The 10,017-nt window shown below is 35.5% G+C and overlaps 1 pseudogene; it reads right to left on the bottom strand.

The window, feature by feature from the left end:
* Positions 1-1,865: 1,865 nt before the first annotated feature.
* LOC117025597 (cytochrome c oxidase subunit NDUFA4-like) lies at positions 1,866-3,006 on the bottom strand (annotated as a pseudogene).
* Positions 3,007-10,017: the final 7,011 nt, after the last annotated feature.

Here is a 10,017-nt window from a genome sequence, read left to right as displayed (position 1 = left end):
CAAGTGAGTTCTCTCTCTTTGTCCATGTATGCACAAAGAGCTCCTGTGCACACACAATGGCACGATTACCGCCATGAACCAAGAGAGGAGCCCTCAGAATAACACCTCCCTTATTAACACCATGGTCTTAGAATTCCCAGCCCCCAGAACTATGAGAAAATGAATTTCTGTTGTTTAAACCATCTAGTCTACCGTATTTTGTTATGGCAGCTTTCAGCAACTAATGCTCACATTTTACATTTTTATTTATTTTTAAAAATTATTTTTTCTTCAGTTACAGTTGGCATTCAATATATTTTACATTTTAAAAATTATAGCTATTTTACTAGGTGTAAAGTGTTATATCCTTGTAATTTTGATTTGCATTTCTCTAGTGATTAATGAGATTGAATATCTTTCCATGTGCTTATTGGTATTTACACATCTTCTTTGGAGAACTATCTATTCAAAACTGTTGCTTATTTTTATAATCGGGTTGTTTGGTTTTGCATTTGAGTTTTAAAATTCTTTATACATTTTAGATATTAATATTTTATCTGAAATGATTTGAAAATATTTTCTCCCATTATATATATATTGTCTTTCCCCTTTCTTACTAAAGTCCTTAAATGCACAAACTATTTTTTTTTTAATTATGATGAAATCCAATCTGTCCATTTTTGTCTTTTGTTGCTCATGTTTTGGCGCCATATGTAAGACTCCATTGCCAAATCCAACATCATGACTATATACCCACAGGACTTCTTCTAAGAATTTTATATTTTATCTCATATTTAGGTTTTAGAAATTTTTTTGTCAATTTTTATTTATGATGTGAGGTAGGGGTCTAACCTCATTCTTTTGTAAGTTGAAATCTAGCATCATCTATTAAAGATGATTATTTCTCCATTTGAATGCATTTTACAATCTTGATAAAATTCATGTTGCAATATATGTATGGGTTTCTAGACTATCAATTTGATACCATTGGTCCATAGTCCTGTCTTTGCCCTGATATTATACTGTTTTGATTACTGTAATTTTTAAATACATTTTGAAATCAGGATATATAAGTCCTCAAACTTTTGTCTTCCTTTTTAAGATGTCTTGTGTATTTAAGGACTCTTATAATTTTATATACTTTGAGGTTCAGCTTCTCCATTTCTGTTAAATGTCATTGGAACTTTGATAAGGATGACATAAGATTGATAGATTTTTGGGGAAAACATTGACATCTTATCGATATTACATCATCTTATCCATAAGTTTGAAATGTATTCCCATTTATTTACGTATTATTTAATTTCTATCAGCAATGTTTTATAACTTTCAGTGTAAAAGTCCGTGTATCCTTGGTTAAATTTGTTTCTTGTTACTTTTTTTCTGATGGATAATATTAAAAATTGCTTTCTCGATTTATTTTTCGCATAGTTCATTGGAGCTATATAGAAATATAACTGATTTTTGCACCTTGATCTTATACCCTGCAAATTTGCAAATTTGTTTATTAGATCTAGAATCATTTATTGTTGATTCTTTGAAATTTTCTATATATAGGATCATGTCTTCTATGCATGTTTTACATTTTCCTTTCCAATTTGGATTTTTTTTTCCTTTATGTTATCTAATTTCTCTTGCTAGCAGTTCTAGAAAATATTCAATTAAAATGGTGAAATGATCCTCTTTTCATTCCTGATCTTTTCTATTATTTAATTTGTTTACACTCTAATCATTTTTTTTCAAGTTTCCGATATTTATTAATTAGTGTAAACCCCAACATGATTTCGTGTATTTGGAGGGGAAATATTTCCTGGTTAAGTGGGAAATTGTGGGAATGGCTTCTGGAAGGCCTTCATTCTAAGCAGCTTTTTAGTGAAACATTCCATTTAGAAGTCTGGATCTTCTTTCTTCAGTTTGCTGTAATCTACATTCACTGAGTCTAACTTGTATTGCTGATTGGGACCCAGTTTGTTCCAAGGTTCTGGGTTATTCTTTTTATCCCAACAGACATCTGGATTGAACAATGCCAGGCGCATGACATACAGCACTGCTCCAGTACCTCCAGCTCCAATAAATACTAAGGGGGATCAAGCTTTGATGCTTCTTAGCCTGACCGATGATTTGGTGCAGGATGGTTGTGGCAGTTGGTTTGGGTCTCCGCTCTAATCTTTGTTATTATCTTCCTTTTCTTGGCTTTAGGTTTAGTTTCCTCTTCTTTTTCTAGCTCTGCAAAATGTAGTTAGGTTATTGATTTGATAATTTTTCTTCTTTTTTAACATAAGCATTTACAGCTATAAATTTCCTCGTGAGCACTGCCTTTGCAGCATCCCTCACGTTTTGCTATATTGTGTTTTTATCTTCATTTGTTTCCAAATATTGCCTAATTTACCTTGCAATTTCTTTTTTGAGCCATTGGTTGTTTAAGAGTATTTTGTTTAATTTCCATAAAGTTGTAACTTTTCAGTTTTCCTTGAGTTATTGATGTCTAGCTCCATTCCATTGTCATCACAGAAGATAATTTGTATGATTCTGATTTTTTAAAACATTTATTGAGAATTGTTTGTGACCTAATTTATGTCCATCCTGTGGAAGGTTTCTTTTGAGAAGAACTGATAGTCCGTGCTGTTGGGTAGAGTGTTCTATGTCCATTTCTTTCTAAGGGTTAGTTGGTTTATAGTTACCACATTAAATTTATAACAGTCAAATTGAATTCATACTAACTAACTTCAATGAGGTACAAAAAAATCTGTTCATATATCCTCCTTTTACATTATTATAAAAAATGACATTTAATGCACATATACTTGACAACTTAGATTCATGTTTTTTATATGTTTGACTATTGAATACTGTGGGAAATAAAATAAGCATAATTGTAAACCAAAAATATCATAATACTGATTGAATTTGCAATATGGTTTTTTAAGTTTCTAAATCTATCCATATAACTTCATCCTACTTGACATGTACTGCAGGAACTCTATAACAGAGGTAGTCCGATTTTCTCTTCTTCATCTTTTGCGACATTGCTATCATTCATTCCATTTTCCACGTGATATAAATACTTAATACAGTGTTAATATTTTATTTTTAAACAGTTATCTTTTACATAGATCAATAAGAAAATTAAAGATTTAATTTTGCTTGTATGTATTACTTTTCTGATATATTTTTAAATTCTTTATGTAGATCTGAGTTTCTGACATATACAATTTATCTTTTTTTGTCGGACTTAAGATTTCTTGTATGACAAGTTCGCTCATGACAAATTTCCTTAGCCTTTGTTTTAGAAAGTTGTCATTTCTCCTTTTTTGGCGAATGCTTTCACTTAATATAGAATTCTGTGCTTTTTCTGTGTGTGTCCTTTAGAACTTTAAATATTTTAGGCATTAACTCCTTGCTTGCATGGTTTGAGACAAGAAGTCTGGCCTCTATAGACAAGACGTTTTCCTCTTTCTGACTTTTTTCAAGATTTTCTCTTTGTATTGCAGTTTTTGTAATTTAAATATAACATACCTAGGTGTAGATATTTGGTATAAACTTTGCTTGGTGTTCTCTAATCTTCCTGGAACAGTAATTTGATTTTTGTTATTAATTTCAGTAGTTCTCAAACTTTTATTACTTCAAATAATTATTTTATTTGACTTTTTTTTTCCTTTTGATATTCCAGTTATGTGTATGTTGGACCTTTGAAATTATACCACTGCTCTAGGATGTCCTATTCCCTTGTTTTTAATCCTCTTTTTATTTCAGTTTAGAAAATTTTTTGTTTGATTTTCTTCAAATTTACTTATTCTTTTCTCACCCATATCTGACTTAAACATGAATCCACTGAAAGTATTTTTGTTACACTTTTTTTTTTGATTTCTAGCATTTTCTTTCAGTTCTTTCTTACAATGTCTATCTCTGTGTTTCCATTACCCATATGGTTTTGCAAGTTTTCTACTTTTTCCATTGGAGTTCCTGACATAATAATCAGCTGTTTTAAATTCCCTATTTGATAATTCCAATATCTATGTCATATCTGAGTCTGATTCTGATGTTTCATTTGCTTCTTCAGACTGTGTTTTTCTTGCTTTTCCATGCACATTGTATTTTTTGTTGTTGCCGAAAGTCAGGCATGATGTAACATGTTATAGGGACTGAGATACACAGCCCTTTAGTATGAGGTTTTAGGTTAATTTTGTTAAGTATTGAGCTGTGTTTATTTTTCATTGTAGTTTTAGTGCCAGATTTTTCAAATTCTTCTAGTGTCCTTATTTCTCTCCACTGCCATACCCCACCACCACCACCACACAGACACTTTGGCTTTGGGCTTCTTTAAAAACTCTTTGCCACAGTAAGTCAATTCTTGTCTACATTTTTTATTTTTTTAACCAGTAACCTGCTGCTATTATATTGAAGCCCTGTTCATACGGGGGTAAAGTGTATTGGAGGGGAAACATTCTATAATCTTATGATTAAATCTCATTCTCAGTGGGACTGAATCACAGAAATGAGACATTCACAATTTCTTTTCTTTTCTTTTTCTTTTTCTTTTTTTTTGTTTGCTAGCCCACCCGTCTCTTGGGTATATCAGGAAGGTTAGACGGGGTTGGCATGGGGAAAATGCCTTTCCCCAGGTGGGATAAGATTTTGATAAACTCATTTTCCCTGGAGAAAGTAAGTCTTTATCACGGAGAATATCCTTGTCCACAAGGGTAACTATTCCTCTCCCCCATCAGAGCCAAGAGCGTATCTCCCCTAATTCCACACTTTGAGAACAAAGTGGGGAACCTGGAAGTCAACTTCATCAAAGCGTAGAAAGCCCAGTAAGTTTTTCACTTTCATACTAATCACACTCAGCCTCCAGAAATTCTCATTAGTACCATTTTAGTGTTCCTACTAGTTTATCATTCTACCATCTTTTGTTCCACATAAATAGGTCTTGTCTGTGGCTCTCTGGAATTGCCATCTCTTCAGATTTCAGAATGACAGTATAGTAACCTCAGTTTCCTGATGGATACAAGGAGCGCAGACTAACCTTCAGGTTTTGTTATTGTTTCAAGTTTTCTCTTGTTTTAGGTGTGGATGTGACAGCTTCTAATCTCATTATATGTTGAAAAAGAAACCAGATGTAATATTTTTTTTATTTTAAATTAAAGTATTTTGATTAATAACTGTTTTATCTATAATATGAAGGTTGGACAATTAAGTTTGTGAACTCATCCTAAAAGAAGTGCTACATCCCTCATTGCTGAATATCACTAAGGTCACCTTCAAAGTACTCCCTTTGGGAAGCTATGCACCGATGCCAGCACCTAATCCACTCTTCAAAGCAATTTTGGAACTCTTTTTCTGGAATGGCCATCAGAGCTGTCGTCATATTAACCTTGATACCTTGAATGTCATCAAAATCTCTTCTTTTCAATATTTCCTTTATCTTCAGGTAAAGAAAGAAGTCATTGGGGGCCAGATCAGGTGAGTAGGGAGGGTGTTCCAATACAGTTATTTGTTTACTGGTGAAAAACTCCCTCACTGATAGTGCTGTGTGAGCTGGTGCATTGTCATAATGCAAAAGCCATGAATTGTTGGTGAAAAGTTCAGGTCGTCTAACTTTTTCACACAGTCTTTTCAGCACTTCCAAATAGTAAACTTGATTAAATATCTGTCCAGTTGGTACAAATTCATAATGAATAACCCCTCTGGTAACAAAAAAAGGTTAGCAACATTGTTGCAACACATTCGCGAACTTAATTGTCAGAACTTGGTATGTATGTAGTTGACTATTTAGACCCAAGTGCTAAAATTCATATGTATCTCAGTTAAGTTGTAGTTTGCCTAATTTGACTCATTGATCTCTTCCACTTTCCTCTCTGTTCTTCTTATTCCCTATTTTAATATTATTTTCACATAACTTGAATGTGTTTTCTCTAATTTTATTCAAGTAATCAATGCAAAAGATCTCTGGACATGGTTGGCATTGTTGTATCCTGGGGGAAGCTGTTGGAGAGAGCACTTTCTTGATTGTTGTTACTACTGTTCAATATATTCTGATATTAAACTCAGTAAGATGTTGATTTACTAATAACTCTCACTCCATTAAAAAAAAAAAATTCCCCCCAGAGATCTATCATGAGAAACTTTGCAAAATGCAATTCAGAAGACTACATTCCTTGTTCACTTCATTGTTAATTTTACTATCATTTAGTACTAACAGGAATAATAGTAAGTAACATTTACAGGGATCTAATTGTATGTCAAACACTGTCATCTGCTTTAATTTAGTATTGCAATTTTTGAAACAACCGTGCAAGTGGTATCATTATGTCCATTTAACAAAAAGGAAATGACACTCCAAGAAGTGAACATTATAAAAACTACAGCGTCAGTAGAGCCCACAGTAGAATTTAGTTGTTTGTGTTGGTGAAATCTGCAGTCGTGCACTACATTGGTGCTTCCACAATATGACTCTGCATCATAATTATTTGGAGAGATAATTTAAAATAGTCAATATGTATGAAGGGGCTCAAAAGACCTGCATTTTAAAAAACAGACCAAATAATTTAATGTAATTAGATTCTGAAATGACTGTATGCCTTGCAATTAGTCAACAAGAAGATTTGATGCATCGAGACCCTCAAACACGCTCTTCATCTGTCTTTTTTCCCCCTACTGTTGACTTATAGTAATTCTTGATCAGGATAAAAAAAATGCCCTGATGCAGAAGGCACCCCACTGTCCTCACATAATTGTTCTGATACTCTTTCAGTTTACTGCACTCTTAACAAAGCCATCAGTCATTTTATTTTTCAGAAAGTCACAGTTCATTTTAGGTTAAGGATTCTTTTAAGTCCAAGACATCTTTTGTGGGCCTCGTATAAAACAGCTGTGTGGTTAATCTACATTTGCACACTCCACCATCCCTATCAATGATTCACCCTTCTCGGCCAGGGTCTGTGAACCAGACTTGAACACACTGAATCATTGATGTCCCCTTGCTCTCTGGCACCAGAAAGCAAAAGGAGGAGAGAAGACAGAGGCTGAGGTATTTATTCCCTTACTCCCTATTGTTTCTTTGTTCTAACAGGGGCTGTGTTTCCTTGGATAAACAGCTCTATTTGGCAGCTCTTCTTTCATGTTCCTGATTCTAATTTACTCTGGTAACATTGGTCACACCATTTTCACCTTCAGTCCAAGGGGTGATATGAGCTTCAGATCATTGCTAATCCCTGGGATCCCCAACATCTCTTGTTGATTCTGGGCTTCCTTTTCAAACAACGAAGTCCCTTCATTGAATTCTTTTGAATTGCACACTTTTAAGGGCACTCTATTTTTCCTATTGAAAATTCTACTGATACGACCCCCATGGTGTGCATCGGATTTAGAATAAACTACAACCCCAATGGTGCCCCATTGCATTTGGAATAAACCACAGACCTTGGTCTCACCCCTGACCCTATTTGTCTAACCCCTGCCTATCCCTCCCTCCTCTTCCAGCGGTTCCCCCACCCCATCCTCTACCCTTCTTCCTGTTTCTTTGAACTGACAAGTTTAGTAATGTCCCATTACTTTTTTCTGCTCTATGTCTGCAATGGTGTTCTTCCTTCAGATTCTTAAATGTCTGCATCCATCTGGTCTTTAAAATAACAATTCCTATATTGTCTGCTAAAGGAAGTCTTCTCGATCACCTTTCTCTGCTAGGGAAAAAAAAAGAACCATATAAAAATGTGTTGGAAGGTTTTAAAAGCAAACTTAATTGTTTTGAAAAGGAGTAGCCCAATTTACACACTTTTCTTTAATCTTCCCAGTATGTGCACCCTTGACGAATGTAAGCTATGAAGCTCCAAAGTTCTCTAATAGGCAGAAGCTTTCCACAAAAACCAATGAGATCTGCTTTTCAAAAATAAAATTAAACAAATAGTATTTAACCTTTTATGACTTCAACAATATTATTTCAACAGTGAAGGGTTATTTGCATAATCTACATATGTATATTCTGAACTTTATCTTCCCCCATATCTATCTGCAGTATGAATATGTCTACTAGGCTGTATCTTAATGATTCATTTAGCCAGCTCCTTAGCATACACAAGGGTATCTTGTCTTTTTTGTGTTATTTCCATCAAAATGTGTAAACATTTGTTTGATTTAATAACAAGAGGAAAGGTATGAGAAAAGACAAAGTGTCTAGAAAAAAAAGCATCAACCCTCTGTTATGATTTATATGGTACAATCTGAAACACCTTTTCAGTATGTTTCTATAAAACCGTCTATAAAAATGAATGGCTGGGTGGAATTCATTATAAAATGGGATTTGTATGAAAAGTGAATTTTCTGCTAAACAAAGACACTGAGAAAGCTTCAGAAAATTTGGAAACTTTGGAGACCTCCAAGTCTTCTGAGATTGACAAAAGGCCTACCATCTCAGCTACATAAAGACTGATGCTCTGTTTAGTACCTCATGCACGAACTGAGTTTAGTACCTGCCATAGCCTTTAGGTTCTGTCAGTGGCCGTCATCACCATCATCCAGAAACAAGGCATTGATACAATCCCTCACCAATTAGAATGTGCAGGTCCTGTGGAAAACACCATATTTACGGGAATATGCTGAAACTTGAATTGATATTTGAATTTGTTTATTGATTTATGGATGTGCTTATCTATTTGGACTACAGCAAAGAGTCAGCATCCACATGTTGGACATCCTTTCTCTACTCAACCCTTTCTTGCTGTTGGAGACAAAGCTAAGTTTGAGACATAATTAGCAAAGGCTGTTTACTCATAAACTTATAGTGAGGGAACCCATTTACCCTGACTTTCGTTTCAGCACTGGTTAGAAGGTGTGTCAAGGAGAGTAAATGTTATAGGATAAAGAGAAGGAAAGACCGACTGGCCAGGATTCCATTAAGGTGGGATTTTAGGAAGCCAGGAGACTTTCTAATTGGTCTTCAGGTACCTTTAGCAGTCCTTGGTTGGTTACAATGGGCAAACAAACAGTTTGGGGATATTTCAAATGAGGATAGTTCATTAAAATTTAGGGGCAGAGGATTCTGTGTGACCAGCCATTTCCTAGAACAAGTAGGGGTTGATGGAATTCTTTTGTGGTCAAACTCTCACAGTGGTACTTATGGTGGTGGCCAGGGCAGGAAGTTTCTTATGGTTCAGACACGTGAGTTTTGCAAGGACGGAGACCTTTCACTTGAACTTTCCCTTCCGAGATCTGACTACATTATGTGACTTCCTGTTAGCACTTAGAGGCTGTGGGTAAGAGCACTGTCAAGCCGGCATGTCAACTAGGTTACCACGCTCCCATTTCTCATGGCAGGAGCCTGAGCTTCACTGAGTGGCTTAATTTCATGCTGCATAGGAGACAGCCTGCTAGATCTGAATCTGTCTCTTGATCCAAATCCCAAATCTTCCCGATACTGGGTTTTGCCTTTTTCCAAATCAAAGGAAAGTGATATATTGGAAACTTTTGAGCAGAAAATTCATTGAAATTTCAGTGAAATAGTCTATGGCCCAGAATCAAAAGTGGACTGTGGAGTAGCAAGCAGCTAAGTAACAATAGATCACAGAGCTAATAATGGTGAGGATTAACACTGGATTCCAGACTCCAGGGCTGGTCTGCTGTGTGACGTTTGTGTGGTTTATGAATGTGGTGGTCACATGTCAAAACATATTACTTTGGGGCAGACAGGTGGCTCAGTTGGTTAGAACGTGACCTCTGGGCAACAGGGTTGCCAGTTTGATTCCCACATGGACCAGCATGCTGCTCCCTCCGCAACTAGAATAAAGACAACGAGCTGCCACTCAGCCAGATGGCTCAGTTGGTTGGAGCGTGTGCTCTCAACAATAAGGTTGCTGGTTCAACTCCCGCAAGAGATGGTGGGCTGCGCCCCCTGCAACTAAGATTAAACAACAGCAACTGGACTTGGAGCTGAGCTGCGCCCTCCACAACTAATACTGAAAGGACAACAACTTTACTTGGATCTGATGGGTCCTGGTAAAAACGCACTGTTCCCCAATAAAGTCCTGTTCCCACTTCCCCAATAAA

The sequence above is a fragment of the Rhinolophus ferrumequinum genome, chromosome 8, assembly GCF_004115265.2.
Source record: "Rhinolophus ferrumequinum isolate MPI-CBG mRhiFer1 chromosome 8, mRhiFer1_v1.p, whole genome shotgun sequence".
Classification (NCBI taxonomy): domain Eukaryota; kingdom Metazoa; phylum Chordata; class Mammalia; order Chiroptera; family Rhinolophidae; genus Rhinolophus; species Rhinolophus ferrumequinum.
This window is presented reverse-complemented; position numbering and strand designations above follow the sequence as displayed.